At 37.2% G+C, this 24257-nt stretch overlaps 1 long non-coding RNA gene across 1 annotated transcript; it reads right to left on the bottom strand.

Annotated features, from left to right (window-relative positions):
• Positions 1-15740: 15740 nt before the first annotated feature.
• Positions 15741-16330, bottom strand: LOC124391889. Its single transcript, XR_006927056.1, has 3 exons — positions 16271-16330; positions 15986-16020; positions 15741-15872 (listed from the first exon to the last, which is right to left on the bottom strand). It is a non-coding gene; the product is annotated as an uncharacterized LOC124391889 (long non-coding RNA).
• Positions 16331-24257: the final 7927 nt, after the last annotated feature.

Here is a 24257-nt window from a genome sequence, read left to right as displayed (position 1 = left end):
GGATGGTAAGAGAAGTAAAAAAATTTCCCAAGCTCACCGTCACAGAATTGCATCAAAGAGTGGCATCTTGGGGTCACAGAGTCTCCAAAACAACCATCAGACGCTCTCTACATGCCAACAAGCTGTTTGGGAGGCATGCAAGGAAAAGCCTTTTCTCACTAACACTCACAAACGTAAACGCCTGGAGTTTGCTAAGCGGTACTGGGACTTCAACTGGGATCGTGTGCTTTGGTCAGATGAGACTAAGATTGAGCTTTTTGGCAACAAACACTCTAAGTGGGTCTGGCGTAAAACAAAAGATGAGTATGCCGAAAAGCACCTCATGCCCACCGTGAAGTATGGTGGAGGATCTGTGATGCTGTGGGCCTGTTTCTCTTCCAAAGGCCCTGGGAACCTTGTTAGGGTGCATGGCATTATGAACGCTTTGAAGTACCAGGATATTTTAAATAAAAACCTGATGGCCTCTGCCAGAAAGCTGAAGATGGGTCGTCATTGGGTCTTTCAGCAGGATAATGATCCAAAACATGTGGCAAAATCTACACAAAAGTGGTTCAGCAGTCACAAACTCAAGGTCCTCCCATGGCCATCTCAGTCCCCAGACCTCAACCCAATCGAAAACCTGTGGGGCGAGCTAAAGAGAAGAGTGCATAAGAGAGGACCCAGGACACTGGATGATCTAGAAAGATTGTGCAAAGAAGAATGGTCAAAATCCTCTCTCTGTGTTCTCCAATCTTGTGAAATGTTATAGGAGGAGATTAAGTGCTGTCTTGTTGGCAAAAGGAGGTTGTACAAAGTATTAACATCAGGGGTGCCAATAATTGTGGCACACATGATTTCAAGTTTTTTTTTTTTTTTTTTTCTAAATGTGTGATTTTTTTACCACCAAAGTAATGTACTTAAATGAAAGGTTGGATTTTTCTCTTTTTTTGCATTTGGGTTCTATGTTGTTTTAAAAAAAGGAGAATTTTTAGAAGTCCATGACCACATCTTAAACAGGGGTGCCAATAATTGTGGAGGCCACTGTATATATATATATATATATATATAATGATATATTGAAATGTTTAGATGGAACGTCACTGTAACATGTAAAGGTACTTTTTACTTCTCACATGAACTTTACAGCAGAGTGAAATTATTAATATTACAACTTGTTAGAAAACACAGAACTTTAATTTGTAAAAACGGTTACAGCTTTACCTCAGACTATTACACAATAGAAGCACTGGAGACTCATTTAAAACAGTTTAAAATGTGCAATTAAGTTGCAATTAAATATTTTAATCGATTGACAGCCCAAATATTAATATGATGTGAGGTCCAGTTACCAGTTTGACACTAAAACACGTAGAAATAAAGGCACATTTTTACTTAAGTACATGTCAGACCCCAAACTTCTTTACTTTCACTTGAGTAAAAAAGTATAATCAGTACTTGAATCTTTACTTGAGTATTTTAAAAACATAAGTGGGTTGTGTGGACTTTTGCCACATCTTATGCAGTGAAAGTGAAAATGATGATATAGTGGGTGTGTTCATCATTAAACAGGAAGTTTAACTCAGAAATCGGTGCTTCTCAAATAGCTGTGCAATTATTAAAAGTATAATGAAAATAATAGTTACTTCAGTTATATACAGTGAGGAAAATAAGTATTTGAACACGCTGCTATTTTGCAATTTCTCCCACTTAGAAATCATGGAGGGGTCTAAAATTGTCATTGTAGGTGCATGTCCACTGTGAGAGACATAATCTAAAAAAAAATCCAGAAATCACAATGTATGATTTTTAAACTATTTATTTGTATGATACAGCTGCAAATAAGTATTTGCACACCTGTCTATCAGCTAGAATTCTGACCCTCAAAGACCTGTTAGTCTGCCTTTAAAATGTCCACCTCCACTACATTTATTATCCTAAATTAGATGCACCTGTTTGAGGTCGTTAGCAGCATAAAGACACCTGTCCACCCCATACAATCAGTAAGAATCCAACTACTAACATGGCCAAGACCAAAGAGCTGTCCAAAGACACTAGAGACAAAATTGTACACCTCCACAAGGCTGGACAGGGCTACGGGGAAATTGCCAAGCAGCTTGGTGAAAAAAGGTTCACTGTTGGAGCAATCATTAGAAAATGGAAGAAGCTAAACATGACTGTCAATCTCCCTCGGACTGTGGCTCCATGCAAGATCTCACCTCGTGGGGCCTCAATGATCCTAAGGAAGGTGAGAAATCAGCCCAGAACTACACGGGAGGAGCTGGTCAATGACCTGAAAAGAGCTGGGACTACCGTTTCCAAGGTTACTGTTGGTAAAACACTAAGACGTCATGGTTTGAAATCATGCATGGCACGGAAGGTTCCCCTGCTTAAACCAGCACATGTCCAGGCACGTCTTAAGTTTGCCAATGACCATTTGGATGATCCAGAGGAGTCATGGGAGAAAGTCATGTGGTCAGATGAGACCAAAATAGAACTTTTGGGTCATAATTCCACTAAACGTGTTTGGAGTAGGAAGAATGATGAGTACCATCCCTAAAACACCATCTCTACTGTGAAGCATGGGGGTGGTAGCATCATGCTTCGGGGGTGTTTTTCCGCACATGGGACAGGGCGACTGCACTGTATTAAGGAGAGGATGACCGGGGCCATGTATTGTGAGATTTTGGGGAACAACCTCCTTCCCTCAGTTAGAGCATTGAAGATGGGTCGAGGCTGGGTCTTCCAACATGACAATGACCTGAAGCACACAGCCAGGATAACCAAGGAGTGGCTCTGTAAGAAGCATATCAAGGTTCTGGCGTGGCCTAGCCAGTCTCCAGACCTAAACCCAAATGGAGAATCTTTGGAGGGAGCTCAAAATCCGTGTTTCTCAGCGACAGGCCAGAAACCTGACTGATCTAGAGAAGATCTTTGTGGAGGAGTGGGCCAAAATCCCTCCTGCAGTGTGTGCAAACCTGGTGAAAAACTACAGGAAATGTTTGACCTCTGTAATTGCAAACAAAGGCTCCTGTACCAAATATTAACATTGACTTTCTCAGGTGTTCAAATACTTATTTGCAGCTGTATCATACAAATAAATAGTTAAAAAATCATATATTGTGATTTTTGGTTTTTTTTTTTTAGATTATGTCTCTCACAGTGGACATGCACCTACGATGACAATTTCAGACCCCTCCATGATTTCTAAGTGTGAGAACTTGCAAAATAGCAGCGTGTTCAAATACTTATTTCCCTCACTGTATATTTTTTTTCTTAAATCTAAATGTAACCTTTTCCTGGTAGTTTTTTGTTACATTTTGTTACATTTCAATGAAAAGATAAAAACATTTGAATATATTTTCATTGTTTTACTTCAGTTTTTTTTATTATATATATATATATATATATATATATATATATATATATATATATATATATATAATTATTATTATTTAATACAAATATATATTTATAATTTCTTCCCCCCAACATTAAAAATGTTACGTGTTCCCTGTAGGTCTTTGTTACAGTTTGATACAAAGGTATTATTATTTATTTATTTCAAATAAAATTGGTTTTAATTCACTTCTCTTTTGAGGCTGGTTATTTGTCACTAGTGTTGATACTGAGGTGCCCAAATGATGGTATCGAGTCCCTATTATGTGCAATAAATGGTGTTTTTTTGAAACATTAAACAGGTAAATATGGAATATGCTGAGATGCAGATATGATGATTAATATTTTACAGACTGGTGTAATTGAAAGTGATTTTTTCTTTTTTCACATGTGGTTAGTGGTGAAGCTTTTCTACAAACCAAATTAGTTCAATAAATTCCATAAATCAAACAATAAATTAATCTTTATTTATATAGCACCTAACATCTACCAGGTAGAAGTTGGGTGCTGAACAAAGTGCAAAATAAAAGTACATAAACATAAAAATAGTAAAATATAAAATATCATAAAAAAAGGAGTAAATTGTAAGAACTTAAAACAGAAGAAAAATAAAATAAGCATTATTTTAAAATGCACGTGTGCGCGTGTGCGTGTGTGTGTGTGTGAAATGTGTAGAAGCAATTGAATGAATCTAGTTAAATCATTAATACATCAATGACCAAAAGATGATTTATATTAAAGATTTTTTGCTCATTTTTAATGTTTTATTTCCAATCATGCAAAAAATGGACCATTCATTCAGTCAAATGACTGAATATTTCAAAATATCCATATGTATAGTATTGTATATTATTGTTCAGGATTCTATTGCTTTTAAATGCTGTAGTGATGGAAACATATATAAAAAAACTACATTACAATAAAATACACATAAAAATAATACAGTACAATAAAATACACATAAAAATAATATTATTAATTTCATGAATTCTTCACAATATGGAAGACCCTGCTCCCGATAATGATCAGGAATAAAAATGTAAAATAAATAAATATCTCACTGGTTATAAAGCTCATGCATAAGCAGGTGAATCTACACTGATCACTGGAGGTATGTTAATCTCTATATGCATTATATTGTGATCTCTACTGTAATAATGCCGTCGCTGTTATTTGCTAAACTCCAGCCTTTAGTCACAGCTGCTACTGAAACATGCTATTTAATAAAGATGATTCAAAGGGAAGTTATCCGATCGCAGGCAACAAGAGCATCTGTTAACTATAATCTTTACTTCAATTTAATGAAACGATGTTAATCACAGGCTCAGAAACACCAGTCATGACATCATCCATATCAATACTGCATTAGTATATAGTGAACGAATCTTGAGATACAATTGCAGATTTTGTATTTCTTTTTTAGAATCATGTGCTTTTGTGTTGTTTTTATTTCCAACTCGATATCCAGACTAATGATTGTTCTTTCAGCTTTTTCATTGTTGCTTATTGTGATATCCAGGCTAGCTAGCAGTCATATTATAACTAGCAAACAAACATAGAAGCTATAGAAATAAACAAAGCGATTGCACAAACCTGTCCTTTACATGTCCCTTACCAGTCATTAACTTGTTCCAGAAATGTGCAGTAAGTCATGCTAACGCCATTAGCAGTGTTGAGCAGTAACGCATTAATGTAACGCAGTTACTTTTGACAGTAACTAATACTGTAACTTTTTAAATAAAGTAACTCGTTACCGTTACCGTATGGTGCGTTAGTGCATTACTTTTTAAATGAATAAATTTGGGCTGAAGTGTAGACTACAGTCTAACCTATTTACAGCAGTGATGCATTGTAGGATTGGTGGATGAACCACTGTAAACAGGAAGAGGATGCACTGTGGGCGTGTCTCTATTTAATCAGGTCTGTGCGGCAGTAATGGCGTGTCGAGGCGAGAGCAAGACGAGTTTCTCAAAGTGGAAATATGATCATTATTTCACTTTAGTTGAGCATAAAGACAAAAACTTTTTAGTCAAATGTAACTGTGTCTTTCTGGTTCAAAGCTCGTATCTACTGTGATAAACAGCAACTCCAATCTGTTGAAGCTCCTCCAGAAACTCCATGCTAGAAGCTAGAAGCTAACCTGGTGTTCTGTTCTACATTGTTAATAGTTTTCATACTTAAACTGTAAAAGGAACATGTTTAAGAGCTCAACACAACAGCAGAAGCCACTTTAGTTTTTGATTGTGAATATATTATTCAGCTTGTTTTGTTGTTTATTTCAGAAATCCTTGTGATATATTCAGTTTGTGCTGCCCTGACTTATAAAATAGTGTTTAAAAATGACTGTGTGTTTAAGTCAGTTGTGTGTTTGTAGACTATAACACATAAAAGGGCATTAATGGGAACATTAAAGAACGTTTTTTAAAAAAGTAACTAAAAAGTTACTTTTAACAGTAACGCATTACTTTTTGGTGTAAATAATCAACAAAGTAATTCAGTTTTGAATGAAGTAACGAGTAACTGTAACTAGTGACTATTTCTTAGTAACTAGCACAACACCGGCCATTAGCATAAGAACCACCAGTAAATACTTCCTACACTGCACCGTTCCATACTAAACACTGGATTGTTTTAAAGCAGATTAGCCGGTGAGGCTGTGTGCTAACACTTTCCTCACATCTCAGATGGTTTTAATCTTTTCCCAAACTTATAAAGTGCTATTTATAGTAAAACTGAGAAATTCAGAATGGCAACACATATCCAACACAGAAGCTTCTTCAGAAGCCACAGCCAGCAGCACATGTCTGAGTTTGTCTTTGTGTGCGTTTCCTCATCTGCTTAACACATGAGGAGAAGCAGGAACATCAGCAGAGGATAAGAAGCATCCAATAATGCATCATCTGGATAGAGACAATTCAGAAATTCCATCACTTTATGATGAGTATTTAATGGTGTTTTGATGACTTACAGAAGTGTGTTTATTAAAGGTCGACTGATTAGTGAATTTTTTCTGATAGTGATGGCTGGATTGGATCCTACTTGCTGATAACCATTTAATCAACCGATTATATAAAATATATAATATTATAATATAGTCTCTCTGTGCAGCGCATCATCTCACGTGTAAAAACAAACTGTCAGTTATTCGCCTCTAGAGGCCGCTCTCGTAATGACAGCTGAACTTCTCAGCTGCACCAGAAACGGACGCGAGCTGGAAAAACTATCGGTATGGATTTTTACTAATAGTTCCAGCAATCAACTATTAGTGCTGATTAATCAGCAAAACCAATGAATCGGTCGACCTCTAGTGTATACGGTTAACAATTAGTAGATTTTAGTTTGAGGGTTAATATTTGCTTACTTGAGATTGGTGGCTTTGTTGGTGCTTCTTTGGTCCCCAGAAAGAAAGAGTGAATTGGGTTAGAATTATTGTGTAATCTACAAACTGTGAAGGACAAACTTACTAAATTAATAAGATGTGAAAGCATGTCAAAAAAAAAACACTATGCACAATGCTCATGCTGCTGTTGCAAAAATCTAATCATTTTTTCTTTGCAAAATGACTTTGCTTAGCTTCAAACACTGAATAATTTACACTGCACATGATTATATATGTAATGTGTTAGAATTATAATCTTAGAGATGTTCAGTCACTCACCATCCACCAAAATTTTCACGCTCTCGATCAGTCTCAACTCTACAGACAGATTCGCATGTGTGACTAACTGATAGCTTCTGTAAATCCCCTCATCAGATTCTCTGATGTTCTTCAAAATCAGGGAACAGTTTCCTCGAAGCAGCTTGTTCTCAGGAACGTCCAGACGGTCCTCATATCCCTCACCCGTATAGGACTTTGAGTTCCACCGCTCAAACACAACCTCAGTATCAGTCCGCCACTGGATGTGTGGTATTTGGGTTAGTGGGTTGGTAATCTGGCATGGCAGGATTGTAGTGAACCCAACCTGGGTAGATACAACACAAGGACCTGCACAGAGAAGAGCATTTCATCTTCACAAAACAGTGATGTTTCTTCATCGTTTTCTTTAACAAAATTAGTGACTCACCAACACAATAAGCAGTCCTCAAGACAGAAAGGAAAAGGACAGAAAGTTCACAGGATAGTAGAACGTACACGTTTTCTACAATAAAACAAAGACAGAACAATCAGTATCAACAAGTCCAGTGAAGTCCAGTAAACTGACAAAGGTGAAATAAAAAGTTATTGAAAACTGAAAAATACTGTACAAAAAGGCCTTTTGCAGAAGTATTGTGTTAACTTGCAGCTCTTCTGCTGAAATGGAGGTACAAAGATCACACTGATGTGTATTTGTACTCATTCAGTCAGATTTGCTCTGCAGACATCAACACACCAATCATAACTTTAACCTCAATGATGGGACGTGACCATGGTAGAAGTTTAATGCTCACTCACACTGAAGTCATGTGACAATTAAAAGAAATGCATAGATTTCTTGACACATTAGAATAGAATAGAATAGAATAGAATAGAATAGAATAGAATAGAATAGAATAGATTTGTCACATATACATTACAGCACAGTGAAATTCTTTCTTTGCATATCCCATCTTGGTCAGAGGCTGGGGTCAGAGCACATGGTCAGCCATGATACAGTACCCCTGGAGCACAGAGGGTTAAGGGCCTTGCTCAAGGGCCCAAGAAAGGCAGCTTGGTGATAACAGTGATTCAACCCTCAACCTTTTGATCAGTAACCCAGGGCCAAGACCACTGTTACACCACTTCCCTGGTGTATGGTGTTCAAATAATTTGGTAAAAATGGAATTCTGGACCTAAAACATGGAGAAGTTCTACAACATACAGTGTACATGAAGTCTATTTGCCACAAAGACAATGCACAGTACAGCACAGGGTAAAATATGATCATGACTGGCTTGTGACAAGAAATGAAATAGAAAAGTAAAGGATTAAATGAGAATAAGAAGAATAAAAGAAATGTAACAAAATAACTGCAATAAAATAAAGATTTGTGAATTGTAATTATATAAAAATAATATAAAATAGTAAATATAAAGCAGCATTTATATTCTGGATGCCAGAAACAGTGTGACATTAAATATACCAGAAAGTGTAAATAAAAAAACTAAAATAAACAGTGTGGTCAGTGTGGACCTCATCAGCACAATCACCTTGCTGTGACCTTGACACTGGTTGGGTCAAATGTGAAACCTGATCAGTTTATCTCCTGGTTTTGATGATTGTAAATCAGACAAGAATTCAACTACTACTTCTTCAGATTTCACACTAATGATCTCAGACACGTCAAACCTGAACTTCTTCACTCTTATTAGAAAATATATTCATGAATATATTAGTCTTCTCTGTTGAATATTAAAGAATTTGCTGTGTAGGGTGAAAGTCGTTCATGCTTTCATTCATTAAACTCATCTGAGATGAGATGAACTTATAATTCTGGCCGTTTTTTACATGCAAATATCCAAAAGTCAATCATGGGGCAGCAGGAAAATTCATAAAATCATGCACAAACACATCAAGAGCTTGTTCACATCCAACACCAGAGTGAGGAAAAGTGTGATCTTTAAGCCATTACACAGATGGAGTATTTTACAAACTGCTGATCTCCTGCTGGGAAATAAACATGCAGTGACTGGAGAAGTGTTAAAAGAGTTTAGATAAAACTGTCCAGATGAGATCCAGATCACAGGCAGGATAGAGGAACTCATCTCAGAAAAGCATCTCAGAATACAAAACCTTGAGGTGTTGAGGTGGATGGGCTTTAAGAGTAGAAGAGCACATCAGGTTCCTTCAGTCAGAAAGAAGAATCTGAGGTTACAGTGAGCACAGTGTCAAGAACAAACACTCAAGAAGAGAAAATAAGACGAAAATATTGCTGAAATTGTACAGAAGAAGATCTGTGAAAACTAAACTCATGTAATTTCCATATTACAACAAAATGCAAATACAATTACAAACACAAATATGTAAAAAAAAATAAAAAATACATTTTAGATTACTCAAAAATAATAAATAATGAAGTAAACGCACCGTACAGTGAGTTCTTTATGTTTTAGTTTGAAATGATCCCAAACTCAAATCTTTCTGTTGTTTGTTTGGCCTGAATCTAATAGAAGTCTGTTTCCACCACATTAAAAGAGTGTTTGCCCAATTATCACTTTATTTCTCACAATTGTGACTTTATTTCCAGTAAACATCTGACATTTCTGGTGCATCCACCAGTAACTATGTTGTGGGCCTGAAGTATGAAGCTGTTGGTGTATGAACGAGTCCTAAATACAAATAAACTCAAATACAAATAAACATCTTCGTTTACTCCATTTAATTAAACGAAGATGTTTATTTGTATTTGAGTTACTCGAGGAATCGTTTCAGTTCTCCTGTAAGATGTCCAGAATTGAAATATGTGCAGGTTGTGGGTCAGAGCTGATGCACACACCGGGGCTTTCATTTTCTTCCCCTTCGGTTTTAACGCTATTAATCCAAAGTGTCTAAAACACATGGTTCTGGAACCAGACATGAAGCTTCATCATCATTCAGGGAATTAAATGTTGGAATGATACTCACTCATGCTGCAGCTCTGAAACATCGCTTCACTACACCGAGCTGGAAAACATTCTTCTTTCGGTTTCTCCCATAACCCATAACACACTGACACACACACACACACACACACACACACACACACACACACACACACACACACACTTCTGTACTTATATGCATACTAATAATTTTATTAAATTATTTTCCACTACATATACACCCACATATATTTAAATTTTTTTTGTTTGTTTGTTAACTCTGTAGCCAAGCCACTAAAACATTGTTTTGTCCTGCTAATAAAGCAACTTTTTAATCTTGAGAAACAACAAACACGCACTAGAGACTGTTCTTCCTACCTGTGTGCTCTGTACAGCAGCTCTTATCACTTTACCATGTGAAATGTCTGAAAATGTCCTGTAAACCTGCACCCAGCAGCCCAGCAGAGATTCAGCATCTTTCACTTTTATTCTGTTCTATAAAAGTCTCTGACTCTCACTTCTCAGATCATCTCCTCTTCTCTTCACTAAGTAGCGTCTATCTGCTTGCGCTCACAATTACGTCATCCAAGTATGTGCGCAGTGCATGTGCGCATGCGCACGGTTTATTTATTTTTTTTGTTTTTTTTAAAGGACTCCTATTACAATGACGTCATTATACCACCACAGCAGATTCTCTTAGTAACTGGAAAGTTTTAATGACTAAACGTGTGAGAAAAGCTAAAGTGGAACACTTACATTACAAATATTCATATAAATAACAACCACTTTCACATCTATAACAATCTGATCTCTACAGTCACATGATGGTTATTTCAGGTCATTCTGTTTATTACCTGGAATCAGTTTGAGCAGATATTTATTACAGTTTCTTTGCTTCTCTGACACACACACACACACACACACACACACACACACATTCTCCTTGCCCTGTTGTATCGTTCCTGATCTGAAGTTGTCCTTCACTCAGTTTGTGCTGAAAGTTCAGTTTGATGGAACCATGTCTTCTCCATCACAATCCACTACACACACTCAGGTTATGTGCCAAATTCTGTTCATATATTTGTGATTCTGATATTATAAATGAAACTCTAACAGCCTCTATTGGATTCTGAAACACATCTCTTCACCTCCGATATCCTCTAAACATAAAGCAGTGCACAGGGACACTACACTGGTCTGATGGGAAGAAGGTTTTGGGTTCATGATAATTGTAATAAATATCAGTGTTTGACTCATTAATAATATTCTGTTAATAGTTTGGAGTGAAATTAAAGTCTTTTCACATAAAATTAGTTGATTAAGCAAAAAGTCTTATAATAAAAATGATAATTGGAACATTATAGCCGTAATAAATCAGTCCTTTGGATACTGAAGTACATTTGAAGGCAAATACTTTTGTACTTTTACTCAAGTGAAAGTTTAAAGGGACACTTTTACTTTTACTGGAGTCACATTTCATCGAGTGGATCTACTTTAACTCAACCACATGGTTTATGTACTTCATCCACCACCAATCACGAGTGATCAGAATCAGAATCAGAATCAGGTTTATTGGCCAAGTGTGTTGACACACACAAGGAATTTGGTTCCAGCTGTTTGTTACTCTCAAAAGTACAGACATAAATAAAAACCTATACATGACAAAACAGACACAACAAGAAAAAACAGACTATACAAGACAATACAGACAATATGAGACAGTATAGACAGTGTGGGTAATAAATAGGGATACAGACCAGTAATGTACATAAAGTGTGGGAGTGCATGGTAGTGCAAATGACAGTATTGTGTGTCAGGTATGATGAGAGAGGTTACTATAAAACTTTGTACAGTATATAGAAGCAATAGTGTGTGCAACATATACAGATAATGTGATGAGTGACAGTTCTGTGACAGTTCTGTGCAGTACTCATAGATATGAGCAGGGAATATAATTATGGTCAGTTGTTAGTGAGGGTGATTGCTTGGGGAAAGAAACTGTTCCTGTGTCTGGCAGTCTTAGTGAACAAAGTTCTGTAGCGCCTGCCAGAAGGGAGGAGCTGAAAGATGTTGTGTCCAGGGTGTGAAGGGTCATTAATGATTTTTCCTGCCCGGTTTCTGGTTCTTGTATGGTACAAGTCCTGGAGAGTGGGCAGGGGGGCACCAATGATTTTTTCAGCTGTTTTAACAGTTTTCTGCAGTCTGTTTCTGTCCTGTTTTGTTGCTGCTCCAAACCAGATGGTGATTGATGAGCACAGGACAGATTCAATGACTGCAGTGTAGAACTGTATCAACAGCTCCTGTGGCAGACTGTACTTCCTTAATTGCCTTAGAAAGTACATCCTCTGCTGGGCCTTTTTCAGAATTGAGTTTATGTTTGATTCCCATTTCAGGTCTTGGGAAATGGTAGTGCCCAGAAACTTGAAGTTCTCCACAGGTGACACAGGAATGTTGGATATTGTGAGGGGGAGTAGTGTTGAAGGATGTTTCCTAAAGTCCACTATCATCTCCACAGTTTTGAGTGTGTTTAGCTCAAGGTTGTTCTGACTGCACCATAGCACCAGCTGCTTCACCTCCTGCTTATATGCAGACTCGTCACCATCTTGGATTAGTCCAATGAGCGTGGTGTCATCTGCAAATTTCAGGAGTTTGACAGTTGGGTCACTTGATATGCAGTCATTCGTATAAAGGGAGAATAGCAGTGGGGAAAGGACACACCCCTGAGGAGCACCAGTGCTGACTGTCTGAATACCGGAGGTAACACCTCCCAGTCTCACCTGTTGTTTCCTGCCTGTCAGGAAGCTGGTGATCCATTGACAGATGGCAGGGGGTATAGTAAGGTTTAGGAGTTTGAGTGGAGGATTCCCGGAATTATTGTATTGAAAGCCGAACTAAAGTCAACAAACAAAATCCGGGCATATGTTCCTGGGCAGTCAAGGTGTTGCAGAATGTAGTTTAGCCCCATGTTGACTGCGTCATCCACCGATCTGTTTGCTCGGTATGCAAACTGTAGGGGATCCAGCAGCTGTTCTGTCACCTTCTTTAGATGGGCCAATACCAGCTTTTCAAAGGTCTTCATGACGACAGATGTCAGAGCAACAGGCCTGTAGTCATTCAGTCCAGTAATGGAGGGTTTCTTGGGGACTGGGATGATTGTGGATAAATCACTTAATGCAGTGTGTCTGTGATCTGGAAACACAGGAAATGAAACAATCAGTGAACTCAGACAGGAAGTAGCAGGAACCCTTGTTCCAGCATTTAGGAGCTCATGTAGACACGCAGAGATGTCACGTCAAGCTTTTATTGTCATTTCAACCATAAATATATCTGATGCAGTACACAGTGAAATGAAACAACGTTCCTCCTGAACCCTGATTTCCATACACAATGTACACTTTCATAACTCTCTTTTCTTCATACTCCTCTCTGATCTCCTCGTGGTTAACCAAAGCCTTTAATCTCTTTCAGCTTCCTGATAACTTCAGTCTCAGAACCCTGATTCATCTACCCCACACATGGTCATGTTTATATACTCCACAGTGTGGCGCTCTTCTCACACACGCACACAATTTCTGCATTTATCTGGATGTCATCAGCCAGGTGACCAACTGTGCCCTGTTTCTATTCAAATCTTTAAATAATGATAGTTATTAAAAAAACCCACAAAATACAGCAATTATCAGGCTAAATATAGTATTGGCACCCACCTGAAATTTACATATGAAAAAGTGCTTTGAGTCTCTAATAATGAATAAATCTACACTGGTACGCAAGATTACAAACTTAATATAAATATAACCCTTGAATTCTACAAAGCAAACTTGGAAAGTGCTTATTTAAGTATTTAAGGAAGAGGTAGGTCTTCAGTCGTCGTTCGAAGACAGTCAGGGACTCTGCTGTACAGACATCTAGAAGAAGTTCATTCCACCACCTCGATGCCAGAACAGAGAAGAGCCTTGAAGTGTACTTACCTCTCATTCTGAGAGAAGGAGGTACCAGTCGAGCAGTACTGGAGGATCTCAGACAGCATGAAGGAAGCGCAGCAGTTGGGTGGTGTGGGAGAACTTGGGCAGATTGAACACAAGTCGAGCAGCTGCGTTTTGGATCATTTGCAGTGGATGAATAGCGTTCAGGAAATTCATCCAGGTGGGTTTTTCAAACTTTGTTTTTTCAATCTCCACAATAATAAAACCTTACATCTGTCACTTTAACCTTAATATTCAAAGAAGTACTGCTGCTTTCTGTTACATTTAACTGGTTATTTCACATTATATTTTTATGGAAAATGAAAATGAAATTTCCCTTGTTTAGCAGATAACACTTGGTAACTCATGGGTTGGACTTCTAATTGGAAGTTTAGTTGTACAGTAAAACCCCATTGTACAGCATAATTCGTTCTTGAAAATTGCTCGTAGGTCCATTTGCTTGTACGTTTGAACTGATTTTCCCCATAAGAATGAATGTAAAAGTGATTTAATCCGTTCTGAGATCTCATTTGATCGCTTATTTCTGCACTTAAAAAGTATTTGTAGCCTATTTTAACAAACAAATACACCGCAAATTACCATAATGTAAACATAATTTAACACTTACTCATGTGGTAGTGGTTGATTGCGAGTGTGAGACACGCACCACGCTCGTAACCTCCTTGGTTTCCGTGGTAATTCTATTTACTTTCGTTTTCACAGCAACATCACTGAGTTTCTTGGGAGACATTTTTCAAGATTTCTAGTGAAATAAAAATATAAAACTAAAAAAAAAGTTAAGTTTATGCTGCACTGAACAACGAGAGCGACCGAGTGATACGTAATCAACTAAGCGACTAATGCGACCCTCCGCCGTAAACAGGGAACCGGCAGTGTGAGTTTGCTCGTACCTTCGAAATTTGCTCGTAAAACGGTAAGATTTTGCGAGCGAGGTTGCTCGTATCTCCGTTTGCTCGTACTATAGGTTACTCGTACAACAGGGTTTTACTGTATAAATAAAATAATTGTAAGTCATTCTGTGTAAATGCGCTGCCAAATATTTGAGTTTCACCTCCTCAGATCTCAGATTTACTATGACATATCTGAAAATGTAGCAACAGTACAGAGCAGAGTGATCAGTATCAAGGAGTCAAAGCATTAAAAAAAACCAAAAGAAGTACAATAGAGCAGATTCATCATCTCTGTTCAAGTTACAGTATAGAAATACATCCCTAAGTGCAGAACATGTTCACACTTTCACAGCTACATTGGCTAATAATATTTATTCAGTTATGTTCATTTGCTAATGTGTGTGTAAAGTCACCAATCAACATCTGTGGAATAAATGTAGAGAGCAGTTTGGACATTTCTCCACAATACCTTCAGTGCTATGAGAACAAGTGCTGCTCATTTATATTTTTCATTTACAATTCGATTTTTAAGATTATTAAATAGACAAGAAAAAAAACAACGGAAAAAGTGTTTCAGGCCTCAGTCACATGGTACAACTTTCCATTCTGTATGCTGTATATCTGTTTTACTGATCACTAATAATCTGCTCACATCACTGGCGTTCTTTCTGAATGCACACAGACTCAAACACATTCATCATTTTCTCCGTTTATTTTCTTGAGATGAGATGGAACTGAAGAAACGTAAGCAGAGAACAATATGAGGTTGATGTGAAAACATTATCAGTAAAAGTAAACTCTGGTACTTATATACTTATATAAGAGGATTAATCCCTCTGGGTTCCCACTGAACATAGACATATCCTACTGGTGATGGTCTGAACCACAGACTCAGACCAGGACATCAAACAGCTTCAAATAAAAATCCAATATAAAAACATCTTTATATGAAAACTGACCACAATTAATTCTGAAAATTCTACATAAAAATGATTCTTTGTGAGGTTAAATATCTTCTGGGCCATCAGGAGCTGCTCATGTAGGTCACACAGGTCCAATCAGCAGTGTCTTGCAGCAGGACTTTCTGCAGAGAGAAACACAGGAGCAGCAGAGATGATTTAGAACATCATGTGAAGTTTAAACTGGTTTATTTTGTATAATGAGAAGAACAGGATTAATCAGGAGTGTTTGTGGCACCTTCTCATTCCAGTCACTGATGATATTACAGTTATCTGTAAAGAAGAAAGAATTAAATCCACACAAAATTCTCTTAGAACTAAACTAAACAGTATTTTTACTGCTGGATTCATTTATTCAACACACACACACACACACACACACACACACACACACACACACACACACACACACACACATTAGACACATACAGTCAAGTGTTAATATTGTAATGGAACAGGAAATGATGATAAATAAAGATAATTAGATCTACATATTGATAGTAAATCAGGTGAAACTTCTCACCTTGTTTCCTGCAACAGCACACACACATGCACATGATGTTTATAAGAACAGAGACTGAACACACACACAGTAGGAGTATAAGCCAGAAGGGATACATGTGTTCAGATGAGTAAACGTCATGAAGTTCATTATCTGAAACGTAAACACACAGTGATACACTTCTGTGTTCTGTGATCCAGAATCCTGTTCTGTGGTATTACATATGAAAATGTACAAGTCTTATGTTGTTCTTAAACACACACTTATACGTGACACTTTCATGCGTGAGTAATAAAACACGTCAGTCATATTTCATAATAAAAATAAGAGCAGTAATAATTTATTTTTATTAATGAACACAATAGAAAGTAAATCAACAGAAGAGAAATCAAATTAGCAGGACAATGATCCCAAAAAATACAACAAACAATATTAGAAACTATCTTTAGCATAGAGAACAACAAGGAGTCCTGGAAGCAGAGCTGTTTCTAGTCCTGTTGGCATGATAGGTGAGATTCCTACTGTCACCCGCCCATGACTCCACCCTCCTACCACAATGCTCCAAACACATTTAATAATCATTGCAAAATTGTCTGAATTTGAGGATGTAAACATTTACTGTATATTAAACTAAAGCAGAAAAACAGGTAAATAATTCAAATGGGTGAGGGCGAGGACAGGGGCAAAGCAGGTTCTGCTCACTGGCGCCCCCCCAGCACAATGAAATGTGCAGATAATAAAATACACAATTGTATCTCACCTCTAGGACTCTGCACTTCATATAATGTCATCTCAGTATGTTTTTCTGTAAGAGGAAAATAATATTGAATCATCCTGGTACAATCAGAGCTCTTTGTGTTTCCTCTCTCACTGCTACTAAAGTGATTTACTGTGTAAGTGTAGATCAGGATCACGTGTGAAATGCAGTGAAATTGTATTTTAAAGGTAATAAAGTGTAGAAATCAGCAAGAAGATCATTAGTGCTACACTGTTCCTGCTGTCTGGGGTAAAGACTTTCTGATTTCCAGCTCTACTGCAAACTCGTGTCATGAAAATGATTTCCATTTAAAGATGGCAGAGGGAATCTCCAAGTGTGTGATGAAACACTAATATAAAGATGCTCAGGTGTTCTGTGTTCTCCTGGATCATCTAACACACACATGAAGAGCTTTAAAATGAGCTGTTCAGTGCACAATTTCTCCTCTAGTACTGAAAACACTGACATTATGCTCACATTGGACACATGAGCTGCTTTTGTTCTACAGGACGTTTAGTGTCTTTCCACAGATTTCAGATCTGCAGCTTTGGTTTCTGCTGTGTGTAATGTTCAGTGTGTGTTCTACTGATAATAACTCACTTACCCCTGACTGAGAGAGAAACACGGCTGATCTCCTGAAATATTGTGTGGACATGTGTGTCTCTCTTGTAAAGTCTCACTTTAGAGGAGCAGATGTAGACATTTGTATCAGTAAGGGTCAAATTGTGCAACACCAAAGAACAGTTCCCCTTACGAAGCTCTTCCACAGGAACATCCACACGATCCTCATATCCATCACCCTGATAGAAACTCTCACTATTTCTCTCAAACACAATCTCAGATTCAATGCTCCACCGAATATATGTTTTGAAGTCAGAAAACATCTGTTTACACGGCAGAACAGCTGTAGATCCCAAATCACCAGATACACTGATCACTGATTCTCCAGAGTGGAGACCTGAGATAGAAAATTAAATCTACATTAATCTGTACAGTGTATTTATTATAAGAACTTTATTTGATCTGTTTTCTGAAAGAAAGTGTTACTGACCCACACAGATGCTGATCCACAACATGCAGATGGAGGAGAAGGAGCTTCTGGTGTCCATTGTGTCCTCAACAAATCTGCAGATTCTGCAAATCGAAATAAATACACCAATTAGGCACAACATTATAACATTATGAGCTATGAAGTGAGGAACATTGATGATCTCTTCATCACAGCACCTGTTATTGGGTGGATTTATTTATTAGGCAGCAGGTGAACAATTTGAACTCAAAGCTAATGTTAGAAGCAGGAAAAATGGGCGAGCGTATGGATTTGAGCAAATTTGACAAATTGTGACGTCTAGACAACTGGGTCAGAGCATTTCCAAAACAGCTCTGGTGGGATGTTCCTGGTCTGCAGTGGTCAGTGTCTATCAAAACTGCTCAGAAGAAGGAACAGTGGTGAACTGGCGACAGGGTGGTGGGGGACGAGGATCATTGATGCACATGAGGAGAGAAGACTGGTCCGTGTGGTCCGACCAACAGACAAACTCCTGTAGCTCAAACTGCTATCATTGTCTAAATACAATTCATTTTTTTCTTTTTTTTCTTGGATGGTTTTCACCACAGCTGATTATCAGGGATAAATGCACACCATTCACCTTAACTGTTGATATCTGTAAAGCTGCTTAAAGACAATGTCTGTTGTGAAAAGCGCTATAGAAATAAACTTGACTTGAATTTATTGTTTTTTTAGTGCATCTTTTATTTTCAAACTTTTGTGTCACCCATGGCATTTTATACAATAAAGTGCCATGTCTGCATATTTCTGTTTTAATGTATTAACTTGAATAAAGATTTTCTATTTTGGTAACCTGAATCCCATCTCTGATTTTCATTGTGCCAACAAACTTGTGATCTTCCTTCAGGTGGTTCCTGGGGTAATATTATGAGGGTGGTGAAGTTGTTCATCTAGCTAACATCTAGATAACTAGCATATCAATAATAAAAATAATAACACCCCAGTGCCACACATCTATGAAGAGAAAAAAAAGCATGTTCAGATGCACTACATGTAAAATCATGGATATGCTTTAACAGCACATCAGAACCACATCAGATTCCACTCAAGTCAAACAAGAAAAGAAAACTAAAACTATGGAATCTGTGCACAGACTCGCCCAAACTGGACAACTGAAGATCTGCTAAAACCTAAATCACCTGTTTCTAATTTTAAAATTGTGTTCTTCATTAAGTGTTGATTGTTTTTGTGTATATGTTTGTTGTATATCCTTGTCCACTGATTAAACTGTCACACTTTGCTATCTGACTTCTGTGTCATTATCAACCGGAATCAATCATGTTGAGTTCTTTCATAGTGAGAGAGGTTCCAAGATGACCATTGCCATGTTCTTGTAAAGATCAAATCAAATCAAAAGTGTATTATATACTACCTTTTACAATGAGCCATTAACAAAGTGCTTTACAATAAAAAGTACCAATTAAAACAAATAAATCATATACAACCAAGTATCAGTCAAAAAAAACAAAAAAAGAAAAGAAAAGAACTGAACTGAAACTTAACATCCTTCAGGAATCAAAAGCCAAAGAAAAGCTTGAAAAGCAGCCATGTTTGAAGCTGAAATATTAAAAGGTAACTTATTTCATAACTTTGGAGCAGCAACAGCAAAAGCTTGATCACCTCTGTTCTTGTGCTTAGTCCTTGGTACATAAAAAGCTGAAAGAGAGGATCTGAGTGATCAGACCTTCTCAAGATCTAAAATAGATTTAAATAAACTTTGGAAAGTGAAAGAAACTATTTTATGACTGTGTTTATCTGTTTTTCAAAAGTAAGGTTGATATCACAAGTTACTCCCAGATTCCATATACAGAGTTTATACAGTGAGGAAAATAAATATTTAAACACCAATAACAATATACAAATAAATAGTTTAAAAATCATATATTGTGATTTCTGGATTTTTTTTTTAGATTATGTCTCTCACAGTGGACATGCACCTACGATAACAATTTCAGACCCCTCCATGATTTCTAAGTGGGAGAACTTGCAAAATAGCAGGGAGCCAAGGAAGCAAGGAAAGTGCCGATAGAGCGAGTGAAGGCAGGAGGGCCGGGTTTAATTCAACATGGCTCATTGAGACATGGAGGTGGGACCCTCGGTTTAAGTGTCTATATTTTACTTTGCTGCTTTAAACTTTCACTGATGCAGGAAACCCAATAATAATGAATGTAGAATTAGATTTGATTGCACTCACTCTTTAACTCACTTTAGAGGATTTAATCCACTGTGGAAGTAATGATCAGATCCTAGTTGCTGATTTCTTTAATATATCTCTTTGGAAAGAGGGTAAGACATACAATATACATAGAATTTGAGACTCAAGCAGTGCAGTCAGACATTGGTGGTAAAAATGTTAAGTTTGTACCCTCTTTAAAAGTATGATTTATATTTAATGACTGTTGATTGACTCATGCTGCTGCTGAGCTGATATGGCTGAAAGAAAGGTGTGTGTTGTTTGTATTCTTGAAAAATGTAAAGAGTTGTGATTATGTAAAGGATAGAGGTTTAAGAGCTTACAAATTATTACTGAGGCATAATAACAGAAGATCAGAGCTTCTTCAAGGTCAGCTGAACTAGAATTCATGGAATTCACATTTGAGAAATGAGCACTTTTCTGAGAAGTTGGGCTTAGACAGTAAATCCACAGCTCATCACTTTTTTGAAGAGTTGCAAGAATTATTTTTAAGTGAGAACTAGAGAAAAACTAAACTTGTGGTGTATTTCAATGAGAAAAAAGTGTCTAAGCTTTCTGTCACAAAGACAAATTTGTGTGCATCTGGGTTTCAGGATAAACCTTCTCAAACTGTGGCAACGTAGGTAAGGAACTGCAGTGGTTAATGAATTCAAACCTTGCAGGTAAAAGTCTTTTACTGCCTTGACCACTTGTCCTTATCTGTTTTTCAAAAGTAAGGTTGATATCACAAGTTACTCCCAGATTCCATATACAGAGTTTATACAGTGAGGAAAATAAATATTTAAACACCAATAACAATATACAAATAAATAGTTTAAAAATCATATATTGTGATTTCTGGATTTTTTTTTAGATTATGTCTCTCACAGTGGACATGCACCTACGATAACAATTTCAGACCCCTCCATGATTTCTAAGTGGGAGAACTTGCAAAATAGCAGGGAGCCAAGGAAGCAAGGAAAGTGCCGATAGAGCGAGTGAAGGCAGGAGGGCCGGGTTTAATTCAACATGGCTCATTGAGACATGGAGGTGGGACCCTCGGTTTAAGTGTCTATATTTTACTTTGCTGATTTAAACTTTCACTGATGCAGGAAACCCATGTAATTAATGTAGAATTTAATTTGATTGCACTCACTCTTTAACTCACTTTAGAGGATTTAATCCACTGTGGAAGTAATGATCAGATCCTAGTTGCTGATTTCTTTAATATATCTCTTTGGAAAGAGGGTAAGGCATACAATATACATACAATTTGAGACTCAAGCAGTGCAGTCAGACTTTGGTGGTAAAAATGTTAATTTTGTACCCTCTTTAAAAGTATGATTTATATTTAATGACTGTTGATTGACTCATGCTGCTGCTGAGCTGATATGGCTGAAAGAAAGGTGTGTGTTGTTTGTATTCTTGAAAAATGAAAAAGTTGTGATTCTGTAAAGGATAGAGGTTTAAGAGCTTACAAATTAGTACTGAGGCATAATAACAGAAGATTAGACCTTCTTCAAGGTCAGCTGAACTAGAATTCATGGAATTCACATTTGAGAAATGACCACTTTTCTGAGAAATTGGGTGTAGACAGTAAATCCACAGCTCATCACTTTTTTGAAGAGTTGCAAGAATTATTTCTAAGTGAGAACTAGAGAAAAACTAAACTTGTGGTGTATTTCAATGAGAAAAAAAATGTCTACGCTTTCTGTCACAGCAGAGACAAATTTGTGTGCATCTGGGTTTCAGGATAAACCTTCTCAAACTGTGGCAACGTAGGTAAGGAACTGCAGTGGTTAATAAATTCAAACCTTGCAGGTAAAAGTCTTTTTACTGCCTTGACCACTTGTCCTGCTCTGTTTTGAACAAACAGTCTAAGGGGAACTGTTACGTTAGCAGTTTCTTATTAAAAGCCCCTACATGCATCTACAGTATCTTAGAAAATGTAAGTTAATTTCTGCAGATGTAGTCCAGATGTACTCCTCCTGTTTAATGCCATACAATACATTCTATTTAATTGTGTGTTTCCAATTTTGTGGTAACATTTTTGAGTAAAATCACATTTGGGTGTAATAATTAATGATGCACATACTTTAGCCCATTTAGCGTAGACATATTTAAAAAAATTTTTTTCTTCTTCTTCTATATCTAAAATAAACACCCATCACACAGCAGTCTGAATTATCAGAATGAACTCTATAATACACCTAGAGGAGAGTGAGGACTTTACCTTTTAGAAGTTCTGTAGTTCTGATGTATTCTGCAACGCCTGATTCAGCTTTAGTTAAAATGCACTTCCTCTTTCACTTCCTCTTCTTAGATGAGTTTTTGACAGTTGTCATAATGCACTGAAATTACTTAGTGAATTTTGCAGCAGGAGTAAAACATCAAACAAAATAAATCACTGTTACAATAACAGGAACAATAATAGTTTAATTGTTACAGGATGTTTGGATCAGATTGATGTACATACAGGAGGTGAGGGTATGGGTATTGATTTTAATGATCAAGTGCAAAACAGACTGACAAACAGAATGACAGGAGACACGAGACAACAGTACAAGAGGGACACAAATGAATATTCAACAGTCCAATCTTAAGCTAGCAGATGGTCGGTTTAGACTCTCCTGACCTTGGATCTAGATAGTCCTCCTTTTCAAAGACTATGAGCCATGCTGCAGGAAATGAGAGTGGCACCTTCCCAAGTTTGATGGATAACATCCATGCTGCTGGTGCCCCTAAAAGCCTCGCTCATTTCCAGTCCTTAGAATAGAGTTTCTTATAATTAGAGCGCTTTCAGGTGGGTTCTTCACTAAGGAGAGCAAACCTGTTCAACATGTGAAGTAGAGAGGAATGGTGCTCCTGTAGGCAAGACTTTGCAAGTAAACTGCTGAGTCGTCACTTACACACTCCACTGTGAGGGCTCTAATGCAGGAGTTTGGATTAGATAAAATAAGATTAGATTAGATTAGATTAGATTAGATTAGATTAGATTCAACTTTATTGTCATTACACATATACAAGTACAAGGCAACGAAATGCAGATTGGGTCTAACCACAGTGCAATAACAGCAAGTGCAGGATATAGAGTTTTTACATGATTAACATAAGTTAAATAGAATGAACAATAATATACAGATGAATATATATGTACTATGAATTTAATATACAGATGAATATATATGTACTATGAATTTAATATACAGATGAGTATATATGTACTATGAATTTAATATACAGATGAATATATATGTACTATGAATTTAATATACAGATGAATATATATGTACTATGAACATGATATACAGATGCCTATTACTATACACAGAAATTTACAGAAGGATGTGAATGGTGAACATAATATATTGCTATTACTACAAACAGAAAATGGGTGTATATACAATGGTAATTAGCAGCAATACAAAGAAGAGCAGTGTGCAAATGAGCATAGTTTTTCTGTAAACAGTCCATTAGTGCAATAACAAAGTGAGAGGTGAGAAATGAGCAAGTGTCGAAGTGAGCATAAATTTTTGTGTAAACAGTCTATTAGTGAAATAACGAAGTGTGAGGTGTTAGGCGGGAGTTCAGTAAAGAGACAGCTCTAGAGGAGGCACCTGAAACGCCTGCCAGAGGGCAGAAGAGAGAACAGTCTATGGACAGGATGAGGAGTCCTTAAGAATGCTGCTAGCTCGACGCAGACAGCGTTTTTGAATGTCCTCCATGGCTGGGAGTGGAGTCCCTGTGATGCGCTGGGCAGTTTTCACCCCTGCTGTGTTGCCTTGCACTCTGCAACAGAGCAGCTCCCATACCAGACTGTGACACAGCTGGTCAGGATGCTTTCTACTGCGCAGCGGTAGAAGTTCACCAGGATATTCGAGGAGAGCTGATTTTTCTTGTGTCCCCAGGAAAAAGAGGTGCTGGTGAGACTTCTTGACCAGGCTGGAGGTGTTGGTAGCCCAAGACAGGTCCACTGAGACATGGATCCCCATGAACTTGAAACTGAAGA

This window comes from Silurus meridionalis, chromosome 10, assembly GCF_014805685.1.
Source record: "Silurus meridionalis isolate SWU-2019-XX chromosome 10, ASM1480568v1, whole genome shotgun sequence".
NCBI lineage: Eukaryota > Metazoa > Chordata > Actinopteri > Siluriformes > Siluridae > Silurus > Silurus meridionalis.
Note: the sequence above shows the minus strand (reverse complement) of the source record. Positions and strands in the feature narration are given on the sequence as shown.